We start from the raw sequence: 13,013 nt of genomic DNA on the forward strand, positions 1-13,013 counted from the left end.
TATCATCTTTTAGAGCCAAGGACAACATGGAATTTATTGGAAGGATGCTGCACTCCTCCTCTGAGGGAGGCCAGGGAAAGGAAGCTGGAACCTGCTGCACATACCACGAGAGGATGTGTTGCTCCCCATCCCATCACGGGCAGTTGAACGCTCCAAGTGCTGAGTTTTCTGTGAACAACTCTCCAGGTTAATTTGGCAGGATTTGCACGGTAATATAACCCCAGTGACACATGTTCTGGACAGTCTTCTTGTGCTCTCCCCACTTGTGTTGCTAACAGCTTCATTGTAACTGGAATGGCTTCGGGGAAGCTTCCCCGTCCTCCTTCCCCTCCCTTCTCTTTCCCTGAGCTAACTGGTCACTGGTGATTGTTTCCAGCTCTGCTGGAGAACTTGGGTGAGAATGAATGGAAGGAATTAAAGCAGGAATAATCAGGGAGTGCCTGCCAAGGGATTCTTCCCTCTGCTGGTCTTCCTTGTATGTAAGTGCCTGCAGAATGGGTCACCAACTGCACCCCGTGCTGGGAATCCTCCCCTGGGACTTGGCTGGGCACTAACTGTGGTTTTGGTCCCCCCTTTAGCTGTCTGTCATCCCCCAGGATGGAATTTCCCTGGATTTCATGTACCGTTTGCAAATGCCTGCTGTAGCTGGTGCTGTGCCTTGGAGGAGCAGCTGCTCTGGGTGTGCCCAGGCCTCGAGATGGGGCTGTGGGGCTGAGCCTGGGACAGTCCCTGTGCTCTGGGACATCCAGCCTGGAGTGGCACTGACCATCCATGTACCTGGGCATGGATTCTGCCTTGGAGCCCTCTTACTGGGCAGGGCCATTGCTGGTTAACAGCGTCTGTCCCTGGAATTTTGGCCAGATCTGACCCTATTTAGCTGGTGAGGGCTGAAAAATGCCAAGTGGGAGGGAGTATGGGATGGTGTGATCCTACGATCCACTGCTGGAAAATACAGTGTCACTTCCCAAAAGGAGACTCGGGGGGATCAGTGTGTCCTGGCACAGTGCACACATCACCTCTGAGTGCCAGCAGTCACCTCCCAAACCTCAGTCACTGCTTTCCCTCCAACCCAAGCACCTCCTGCAGCTGAACAGGAACCCAATTCCCACAGAGCTGAGCTGCTGATGGGAACAATCCCTCTGCCTGTCTGTGGCAGCAGGATAGTTGGGGCTGCCATCATCCCCCTCCCTGTGAAAGAGCAATGCCAGGGCAGGCTGGGCAACATTCCCAGGTTTTGTGGTGGCAGCCCAAGGGAAGGACCTACACCCCATTCCCCAGGGGCAAAAAAATAGGGGCATTTATCAGCCCAGCAACAGAGCCACTTTTCAAGAGAAGAGCCGTGGATTGTCCACGCTGGATGCTCAGAGCTGCAGGGATTGTCACGGCTGTGCTGGGCAGTTCTCCCTCTGCCAGGGCATGAGTTCATGGAAATGCTGGTGTGGGGAAGCAGGACCAGCCCAGGCTGTGGGTGGGTGCCCTTGGATGCCAGAAGCAATTAAATCCCTGTCAGCTTTCCCAGCCAGCTCCTCCCTGGCCACACACTCCGAGTGCCTGAGTCACAAGGGAGGGGAGGACAAGGGACACTCGGAGCATCTACTCCAGTTACACCAAGTGAAGTGCAACCTGAAGCTGTGCTCCAGGAACTCTGCCTCACTGGGGGCCTGTCCTTGGCTTCCTTCCCCAAAGCCAGGCCTAAGGAAGGACTCCTCTTTCCTGAGCCTGCTGCAAGGAAGAGCAAAGAGATGTTCACTCAGGACATTCCTGCACTCAGGAAGGTGACTGGGAGTTATTGGAAGGGACACTGGCCCTTAGAGAGCATCCCAGCTCTGAGCTGCCTGCTGAGCTGTGCCAGCTGAGGAGCACTCAGGGAGTTGTCTGCAGCTGCCAGAGCATTCTACAGAGGTGCTGGCTCTGTAACTCCTTGGCAGCAGAGCAGTGGTGATGGACAGGAGGGTTCATTCCTCCCTCTCCCCCAAAAGCACTGTTCTGCTCCTGCTCTTCAGCAGCAGAGTTAATAAACCAGGGTGCTAAAATCACTCTTTTGTCAACACCTTTCCATCAGCGTGGCACCAGGCAGGAGGCTGCTCAAGTGTGTTAAAGCCTTTGTGAAGTGTTGCAATGCCAACATGACTGCTCTGCCCATCCTGGGGGGCTGGCAGCTCGTGTTTTATCAGTGCAAGGGGATAATCACAACTTCCCAGCCCCTGCACCTACCTTGTCTCTCTCCCCAGGAAAGGATGAGAACCTGCCTAAGGGATCACGGAATGGTTTGGGTTGGAAGGGACTGTAAAGATCATCTGGTTCCAACCCCACCAAGGAAGAGGGTTTTAGATAACATGGTGAAAACTGCAAAGAGAAAGTGCTGGCTGGTATGGGGGCAGACAGGGCAGGTGGCCAAGAGTGAAAAGGGAGCTGGCTCCAGGTCCCTGGTCTGCAGGAGGAAACACAGGGATGCACTTGGCTGCAGTGGGTGTCCCTATGAAAGCAATCTGCCCTTGGGATCTGCTGTTCTGAAAAGCTGCCACTGAGCCCTTCTCAAATCCCTGGCACCTCCAGGGACAGAGCAGGATGCAGTCAAAGGCTGGTGAGGATTTCCCACAGGTACAGAGTGGCTGTGGCCCATCTTTGATACCACTGGAAGGAACTCCTTGTGACAGACTTTTGGGGAGGAAGAAGGGGAAACAGAATTGTGCTTTTTTCCTGTGGCCTTTCAGGATATTTTTGTCAGGCTGCAGAAACTGGGGCTTTGAGCAGCTCTACTGGCACAAGTTATCATGCTGGATATTTAAGGGGAAGCTGAAAAGCCATTCCCAGCCCTTTTAGGAGCTGGAGATTGTTCTGACATCCTGTCTCTGGGGCTACTTTGGGAGACAGGACATCTCTGCATGAAGCAGTTTGTTCCACTGTCGGCACAGCCGGGGGGTTCAGCATCATAAAGGTCAACCAGACCATCCTGGGAAGCACTGCTGGGTCACACCAGGAGACACTGGAGTGCTCCTGCCCCCTGAGACACGGTGGGCAACCCTCCAGCAGGTAAAAAAGAGACAGGATGTGCAGGGCTGGACCTGAGTTTCAATGGTTTGTGTGAAGCTCAGGGAGAGATAAGAAGCAAAGCCAAAAAAACCCCAGACAAACCACTCAGGGAAGCAGTGGTGCTGTTTGCTCTCTGCTTTCAGATGCCTCCAGTTCCACTCGTGCCTCCTTCATTGTTCCTCACGTACTTGGATAGAACTGAGGAAACCAAGCCCTACACAGAAGAACAGAAGTAAAATTGGAAGCCAGGGGAGCAGACTTCCTCCAGACAAAAGCATCCTGCTGCTCAAAGCCCAGAATATCTGCTTTGTCCCTGAAAAGCCCTCCTGGCTCCTTCACCAGCTTCCCCTCATCAGTCTGGGCTGTTTCAGCCCCAGTTGTGATGCTGAGCCTGGGGCTCTGCTCAGCACATTTTGGAAAGAATTGCCTTTTGGCCTTCTGGTTTCTGTTTTAGGTGTGGTGACCATGGTCCCATGCTGGCCATCAGCACTTACACCGGGTTTCCCACCTTTTCAGCCATCCTGGATCCCTCAGCCTCCCTAAATCAGCTGCTGCTGAGATGTAGACAGAGCCCTCCACTCACACAGCGCTCACTGTTTGAGAGGAACAAGTGTTAGCAGAGTCCAGCTGGGAAATAAAACTCCTTATCCTTATCCTTGTCCCAAAACGAGCTCAGCCCTGCAGCACACCCAGGGACTGCCTTTCCTGCCAGAAAACTGGGCTTTACCACAACAGGGCATGGGAGAGAGGGAAGAGATCCAACTAGTTTTCTTGCAAACTGCTCTTGGATAGCTCCTATTTCTTCTTGGAAATGGCTTTCCCCTCTCACACTGCCTTTCCCCTCATGAGGTCTTGACCCACAGACAGGGAGGGTGGGATTGTCTCAGCTTTGGGCACAGATGCTGTTACAAAGGGCACTTTTCTTGCAGGCACCAGCTGCACTTCACCTGCTGCTGCACACATTTAATTTGCTGTGGGGTCTGAACTCCATCCGAGCCAGATGCACCAGGCAAACACTCTGCTTGGGATATTCTGGCATTTGCTTTCTAGTCACAGCTTAGAAACCCAGAGAACAAAACATTAAGCCTAGAGAGGAAATCAATCAGTCCAAGTGTTTCAGAGCACCAGAGGGTTTTAGTTCAGGTTACAGGGAAAGGGTTCATTCAGTCTCCTGATTTACTGCTTTTTAATAATGCAATACTCCATATCCAACATAAATAGAGGGGTAAGACAGAAAACCCTTTTGCCTGGTTGCAGTTAAGGATGTCATGCAGATGAATAAGGGTGGGAAAACCTCTGCTATTTTTCTAGTTTGTTCTCAGTACCTGGGCATGGCTCTGTGCCTGGGCTAGACCATTCCTGTCAGCACTTGGCAAATCAGGTTTCCTTGGGATTGCACAGGTGCTGAGGGTGGAACTCACCTTGGTTTCTTGACGAAGGGCCCTTTGTTCATGGGGCTTTTTGGTGCTTGCCTTGACCATTTAACATCTCACTGCCCCTTGCCACAATTTCAGCCCCTCCAATGTGGTACCCAAAGGCTGTGATGAGCCTTTAGGGGTTGTCTCATCAAGACAGCAGTGATGGAGAACAGGGTTTGCTATGACCTGTGAGCTGGAAAAACACAGGTGGAGACTTCCTGGAGTACAAATGTTGCAGCTGCAGAATCCCCCCATTTCCCCCAGAAAGCAACAAAGCCGTGTTTGTGCTGAACCATTTCACAGAGACTCACGGATTCCCAATAATAATGGTTAGAGGGAAAAGCTGCAGACCAACAAGCCCCTTTTCTTATCCAGGAAAGACTAAAAGGATAGAACAGAGCAACCCACAGGTGGTGGAGGTTGTTCTCCCATGTAACTGTACCCCAGGGCAGGGCTGTTCACAACAGATGCACCATCTCTCCGTCAGTCCTGCTGGACGTGGCTGCTCAGCAAAACCCCATGAACGTTCTGGAGGCAAGGAAAATTCCCTCCAAAGCCTGGCCAAGCGTTCCTCTGGCACAACACATTTCCATGAGGTCACTGTTGGAGTTCCTCCTGCGTCTGGATCGTTCACAACCAGAAATTAAACACTTTCTCTTTGAGCTCATGACCCCCTCGTGTGCAGGATGTTTTACTAGGGTCTACCATGGGACATTAAGTGTCTTTGCATTCCTGCTGGCATCCTCCATATCTGCTCCAGAAGGATTTGGGATACTCACTGCAGCACACACGACGTGGCTCAGCCTCCAGCTTTCATGCTCCTTTCCAAAACTGCAACACAGGAAAGTCTTGTCACCCTGATTAATGACGAACCGTAACAAAAATGATTCCAGGAATCCCTGTACTAAAACTTGTCTGCTTTTTGATCCACAGTCCTGGAAAACGTTTGATTCCTGTTTGGGGTCAGAGGTCTGACACAAGGGGTGAAAACATTGTGGTTTTGCTGCGTTCTGCTGATGAAATGTGGAGCAATGGGTGTCCCCTCACATCCAGCCACGAGCTCGTCTGAAGGGGCAGGAGAGAAGAGGGAAGAACCCCCCAGAATTTGGAGGTTTGTAGGGAATTCCACACAGGGAGAGAAATCTTGATAGCCTACATGAATGATGATGCAAGCAATAACAAATAGTCTGGGGGAAAGACTGCAGGGAAAAGGTGCTTTTTTTCCAGTTTCACAGGTCCATTGCGCATCAATTTTCCTCGTTTACCCTCTGGGACACCTCTCCATCATGTTCCACGTGTCACCTCCATTCCTGACCAGCCTGCCACGGCCTCTCAAGAGCTTGTCAGTGATGGAGATGAGGAAAGGCACAGAACACACGAGAAGAGAAGCTCTGAGTGTCTTTTACTGGCAGAGTATCACGACAGCAACGTCCTTGACAGGTGCCAGGAAGCAGAGGCAGAAAGAGCCCCATGTGTGGGAGAACTCTCCAAAACAGGATCTGCCAGATTTCCTTTGCAGGACCAGGGATCAGGGCAGGCCCCACACTTTGAGCAGCCCAGTTTGAACACAGCCTTCCCTGCCACCTCTCCTGAACAGCAACAGAAACACCTGGAATTTCCAGCTGAACGTGCCTGAGGCTGACGACCCCTCCCTCCCTTTTTTTCTGCCCTGCATCCCATCCACATATAAATCTGTGCACACAGAGCTCTCCTCTTCTTTGGAGAGCCAGGAGGGAAAATGACTGTGGAAGTGGTAAGTGTAACTTCATTTCTTGGTTCAGCTGGGGAGGGCAGGAATAGCTGGAATTGCAGATTTTCAGTAAAGACCAGGATTTGAGTCTAATCATGCACAGAGATGTGGGTCAGTGTTAGTGTGAGTGCAGCTGTTGCTCTGTTGCTGTTCCCATACTCTACTTCTCTGAATGTTTAAGTGGCATTAATGTGACCCATCACATTTTTGGGGGGATTTCCAAGACCATTTCTAGGAATTTGCTGCAGTGGCAGATTTCCACGAGGCTAATTTGTTTAGCTTAGTGGACTTCACCTCCTTTCCAACTTCTGTAATGTTTCTTACTGGATTTGATTTGACTCCTCTTTCCTGTTGGGAAGTGAGGAGTGTGGATGTGGCTCTGCACTCACATCACCTGCCTCTTCTTTCTTGACTGAAGAGGCAAATTCCTCTTGCAGAAGGAGCCTCCCTGGAAGGGTGGGGAGCAGAGGGGACATTTCTGTCCAACAGTGCCACTTATTTGCGGGGGAATATTTGTGCTCTTGTTGTCCTTTCACCACTGGGTCAGGCATTACAGCACCCAGCTCTGGAACAAAAGTCTCTTATCCCCAAAATAGATGGGAATTGTTTTGATGGCTTTGCGGGCATCAAGTCACCTCTTTCTTTATGGACTGCTGGAATTGCAGCTATTTCCCTGGTGTGACGTGGGAGGACACAAGGCTGGCAGGACTTGCAGTGAGGAAGAGTCAGGCAGAGTGTTTCCCAGCAGAACCCTCCACTCCCTCGGGCTTGTTTATGCCACAGGAATTCTAATCTGCCTTCTTTTGACTGTAAACAGCAACTTGTTGATGGTAGGAAGTCTTTCCCCCCTTATCACTCTCAGATTTCATCCTGCCCTCTCAGAGCTCAGCATGGCTCTTTCCAGGAGTGAGTTCAAGTTGGATATTAAGGGTTATGTCCCCCAGTGTTGGCATCAGGTGCAGTGAAGCTCCTGCCTGCATTGGGTGGCTCAGGGTGGAATTGGTCCCTTCCCACAGAAACAAGTGACTGTTCAGTCCTTGGAAATCTCAGCAGCCCTCCTCTACCCCTTTAATTGATAAAATGACCTCAAACTGAGCCTGTGATGGTGAAAAGGGACACGAGAGCCTTGCCAGCTCCCGAGGGTTGGTTTGTGAGGGCAGTGGCAGCCTTGCCCAGGGACAGAGTGTGCCCTGCTCCACATCCTTTCCCTCCTGAGCTTCCCAGTGCTCCAGGAGCCTGACTGGCTCAGCTCTTTTGTGCCAGAAAAGTCAGCATGTGGATTGTCCCATCCTGTCTGTGGCTTTTGTGCACCAGAGCCTGGATCCACAAAGCACCTCCAGAACCTGATGAACGTGTGGAAAATGAAGAATCGGTGCCTTGAGGGAGAAACTTGGAGCTGACTCAGAGATGATCCCATGCTGTGCTCCCTCTGTCGCTGCCCAGCATGGGGGGACAAGTTTCCAAGTGTTCCAGGAGCATGGAGTGAGCTGGCTGAGGTCAGCCGGGCTGGAGGAGCCCTGCTGACGGCACAGGGAGTCATTCCCTCTCCTCCCACTCACTGCCCGGCTGCCGGGCTGGCTTCACACAAAAAGGGGGATTGTTTCTTGTGCTCCGAGCTTTGTTCCTGCTCACGTGTTTTTGCCTTATTTCTGAGAGGGGGTAAAAGGCTCCAGATGCAAAGGGAGCCCCCAGCAAAGCCCACCTTAGAGGCAGCCCCATTATAAACCCCAAAACTGGAGGTCTGTGCCCTTCTGGCAGCCTGGACCAGAGAAATAACTGGAAATCCCTGTCTCAGACTGGTCCAGTTGTGCTCCTGTGCTGCAGTGCTGAACCTGTTCCACCCCAGCATGCCAGTTTTTGTATGGCATTTATCCTGAAGCCAAGCTTCTCTAGTCCCAAAAGCTGTGCTGGCATGAGGGGGAGAACAGGAAAGCTGCAGAGCTGGGAGGGGAGAGGCTCGAGCTGTCACCTGGGTGTTGAGGCTGATGGAAAATCGGCCTCACTCCGGTCTGAATTCCAGGCTGTGAGCAGAGAGCAGAGCTTGGCCAGCTCTCCTGCAGCTGCACTTGAAGTGGGGGCCAGGCGGTCTCTCCTGATAGGAACTCAGCAGCCACCCTCTGCTTCCCTTTCCTGTTGTGGCTGGAGGGGCTGATGGGTGCTCAGAGGCTCATCCATCACTGTCTTTGCCTTGCTTCCCCCCACCCACCACGCTGAGAACTCCCAGAGCCTGGCAAGATTTAGAGAAGCCTCTAAAAATAGAGCACACCTAAAACACAGCTGATGGGAGCAGGAACTCTCCTGGAGGGGGGGTTGCTCTATTCCTGACCATCAATGGGCTGTGGCTCCCAGGGCACGAGCTTGGGAGGGGGGAAATAACGCCCTGCTGGCCTCTCCTTATGCCACCACTGCCTGAAAGGTGAGGCAGGGACGGATGAACAGCACTGTTGTCCAAACAAGCAGCTAAAAGTCATGATGGAGTTAACTGAGCCCTCCAAAACCCACCCAGCAGCGTGTCAGAGCTGCAGGGGCATGAGGCTGTAAAACTGCCTCAACAATTACTGCTGGGACTCAAAAGAAATTGGGGACAGAAGGTAAAATAAGCAAAACAGATGACAAAGCAGCCTCCTGGGGAGGGAATCTGATACCCTTTGCTTTGGTTGTTTCTTTACTGGCTCCTCCCTGAGACACCCTGCAGACAAACAAGCTGGGAAGGCTGTCCAAATGCAGAACCTCCTCTGTGCAGGAGGCTTTCTCTGCCACGTCTGGCTCTTGTGTGTGTGTGGACATGCCTGCAGGATGCTCTAAATTGTCTCTTCCCTCTCTCCCAGACTGACATGTTAAGAGCCTACAATTCTTGAGAGAGGCTGAGAGTTCACAAGGCTGAGAACTTGCTGTTCAGTGGGAAAGAGCAGCTTATTGTGTCGCTGGAAATTCCTCAGGAAACCCAGTTTCTAAGGAGATTCTCTTAAAACTGGCCTTTCCCAGTTGTCTGGGCTTTCCTAACAGGATAGAGATAAGGGATAAAAGTCAAGCAATAAGGAAAAGGATCCACTCCAAAGAATAGCCTTTGGTTAAAAACTGACCACTACATCCAGACCTCACTTGTACTGCTTAGAAGTGGGTCCAATTCCTGGAACTATTTGGCTTCCTGGCAAGCAAAGAGAGGCTACAGTTTGGGTCCAGCTGGGAAAAAGGCAGTAAAATCCTGTTTTGTGGAGGAAATGAAGCAGGAATCTGAAGTCTTGGAGAATCTCTGCTAGAGATTCTCAGGGGTAAACATGAGGGTTCCCCCCTGATCAGAGCCATCAAACCCACATGCCCTGCTAAGCCCAAGGAATTAGACTTGGACATGCAGTAGGAGCTGCATGGAGAAGGTGGTTCATCAAGGATTTGGGAATCTGTGAGCTGAATCAGTCACTCTTCCCCAAGTCCTCTGTGTGACCAGGCACCTCTGAAGCATTTAGGACAAGTCTTTGGAAGGAGATGCTAGTCCTCAAGACCTGATGGGTCCCTGCTAGGGACTATCAGGGGCCCATCCAGGTTTGTACCCTCCCTGCTGTGCAGTTCCTGGCACTGTGGGGTCAGTTCTTTACAAGCAACATCCACTCCCTTATTTATGGCAGCACTGTCATTGCAAAGCAGGGACTGAGGACACTCTGCTGGGAAAACCTCAGGCCCCAGAAGTCAAAGGGTTTTGCCCATCTGTGCCCTCCTCCCCTGGGGCTGGGGCTGGGGTTGTGGTCACTGCACAGACAATGTGTGATTTGGGGGAATCTGTGCTTTGGGACACACCAGGATGGCTCAGCCTGTGTCCTGCCTGTTCCTTTGGGGGATCAGTGTTCCCCACCCTACTCCTCCTCCTCCTCGTCCTGGGCTGAGCTGGAAGCCAAGGATGAAGCAGTGAGGCAAAGGCTCTGCCAGCTCCTCCTTGGTAGGGAAGCTGATGCCTGTGGACAGCACTGGCATCTCTGCAGAGGGGTGGAGGATCATTCTGACATCCCAACAGCTCTGAACTCAGCCTGCTGCACACCAGGGCAGCCCTCAGAGTAACAGGGAGGGACAGGGACAGGGAGCTGGGCTATTTCTGACCTACCTTACAACAGGAGACATCCAGAAACCTCTGAAAGACCAAAAGTCCATGTTGTCTTTTGCTGTTTCTCCTGGTTTACCCCTTCACTGGTTTGCCCTGTGTGGGGTAGCCTGCTCTAGCTGTGAGCAGTTAGGATGAGTCAAAGGAATTACAGCAGTTCCAGGCAGGAGAAAATGAAATCTTTGGGCTTGAGGCACTCTGAATTTAGGGTTGAGGCACTCTGAATTTAGGGTTGAGGCACTCTGAATTTAGGGTTGAGGCACTCTGAATTTAGGGTTGAGGCACTCTGAATTTAGGGTTGAGGCACTCTGAATTTAGGTTGAGGCACTCTGAATTTAGGTTGAGGTACTCTGAATTTAGGGTTGAGAGTCTAGGCTGCTCCTGCACTTCACCCCAGAAGTGGCTGTATTCTTGTGTTGTGTGACATTTTAGGATGCTTTGGGATAAAAGAGATCATCTATAAGCTAGATCTTACCTCACTGTGGAGTCATTCCTAGGCACTGGTCAACTCCTGAGAAACATAAAACTGGTGAATGCAGCAAGTAAACACATCTATTTTTGTAGTTTGTCTTCCAAGTCAAACAAAAATAAGAGATGACTTGAGGCTGGAGACTCCATGACACACTGTTAACTGAGAAGTGGCAGCACGGGGCCTGATCCTCTGCTGGGAGCCAGGCTGGCATTTCTGGGGTCAGGGAGTTCAGGTTCATGCCCTCTGGCCATGCAGCCTGGGGCTGTGTAGAAGCTGAGTGTGACTGGGGCAGTGGGATGAGCTGTGCCTGGTCATTTTGGGGCAAAACCTGGAGCTGGCTGGGAATGCTGTTGGTGTTTCAGTAGCTCTCAGCATCCTCTGCTGGGGTCTGGCCTTCCAGCCCAAGACCTGGTGCGTGGATTCCAGTTGGATCCCTGGCTCCTTGGGTATCTCCCCACCTGTGCTGGGCTGCACAAACCTGCCCTGGAGCTCAAGGGGAAGTTTTCACCCCCATCATCCTCCCGGTGCTTGTGAAGCCGCTCCGCTTCCTTTCCAAATGGGGAATTTCCAAACTGCCATATATAGATTCCCCCAGCAAACAAACCCGCCTATGTGGAGCTGAAACAAGGCTGTGTTCCCAAAAGCCCGTGTTTGTTCCAGCTGCAGTCATTTGTCTCGGAGAGGATGTTGCATCTCTCCAGAAATTGTGGGTTGTTTACATCCCTGGAGTGTCACAGCAGCCACAGCACGACACCAGAACAAGCTGAGGGCTTGTGCTCCATAAAATATGTGTGTACCTGCCTGAGCCTCACTCAGCAACACCACGACCAAACTGTGGTTGACTGGGGAGGGTGGAGGTGGCTTTCATTTGGGGATTTTTGTTTTTTTCCTTCTTGCAGTTGTCAGTTGATCCTGAGCTGTTCTGTAACTCGGCACCTCGGTGCCTGGATCACCCCTGGGGGGAATTTTGGCCAAGTCCAAGGCAGGTGGAGAACCCGAGCTTAGCAGTGATGGGGAGCTGAGCCTGAGCTGAGATCTGCAGCCAGAGTCTGAGCTCAATTTATGCAGGAGCAGATCTGGAGTGACACTTCAAGAGTGCAGGATGCATCCAGGAAAGAATCAGCATGAGCAGGCACCAGCCTTACTGGAAACAGGATTTGCCAATTACTGTAAAGTTTAAAAATAAACCCGAACTGTGTTAAGATCTAATTATTTTCCAGGCTGCTTTTTCCTGCTTCCACCTATCCCAGCAGGACCTACAGGGACATAAAGGCTGAAATCCCTCCAGGCTGCAGGGTGTGAGGCTGAATGGCATTCACATTGATAAAATGGCAAAAAAAGGGAATTATTCTAAGATGAGCAACACTTCCTTGGGAAGTGAGTAATGGAAGGAAATCATCTCCAGATACCCACCAGCCCTGTTCAAGGGGCTCTAGATGTGCATCTGAGAGCCCTGGGAACAAGACCCAGAGCATTTCTAGATCATTTTCTCAGAACAGGAGGAGAATGGGGCAGGACTGTCTGGGCTAGTTGATGAGAAGCAAATGGTTTGCAATGGAGCAACACTTGCTTCCTCCAGCTCATCCCTTTGGTAGCCCAGGTCCAGAATCCAGCCAGTATGAGAGCAGCAAGCAGGACACACACACTAGGAGAGAACAAGGATGAGACTGGACAAAATCCTGCACTCAGCAGTGGCTTAGAAAGCCTTTTACCTTCTTGGCTGCCACCATGGTCAATACAGCAGCACCTGAATGGAATGTGAATCTGTGCAAAAGGAGCTGATGAATTTGCTCAGATTGGTGAATTTAGACCATGGTGTGATTTGCTTTGCTTTGTAATTTTTCCCTGGAAGCTTTCTTGCCACATGAGGCTGCAGACTGACAGCTCCTCTGCCACAGTACCTGCTCCTCCTACCGCCTCAGGACCCAGACTGGCACCTTTGAGGGGATCTCAGGATGAGAGCAGGGGTATCTCCTTCTCTTGAGTCCCTGGGATAATGCTTATCCCAGCCTGTAGGAACCAGTGAATGATGCTGTCACTCATACAGGGCCACCTGGGACACAGTTATTGCACAGCCTGATACTGCACAGCTCCTTTGTGATGCACATGCTACCAGACTGGCAGGGGAACACCAACTAAGTGCCCAGGAGGTTTAATTAGTTGACTGAATCCACGGTCTCTCAATTATATCTGATTTCTTGGGCCTGTTCTGACTTTCCACTTGGAGGGTGAGTTTGGATACAACTTTTT

Source organism: Manacus candei, unplaced genomic scaffold (assembly GCF_025592945.1).
Source record: "Manacus candei isolate 608988 ecotype Guabito, Panama unplaced genomic scaffold, ASM2559294v1 h1tg000022l, whole genome shotgun sequence".
In the NCBI taxonomy this organism is placed as follows: Eukaryota; Metazoa; Chordata; class Aves; order Passeriformes; family Pipridae; genus Manacus; species Manacus candei.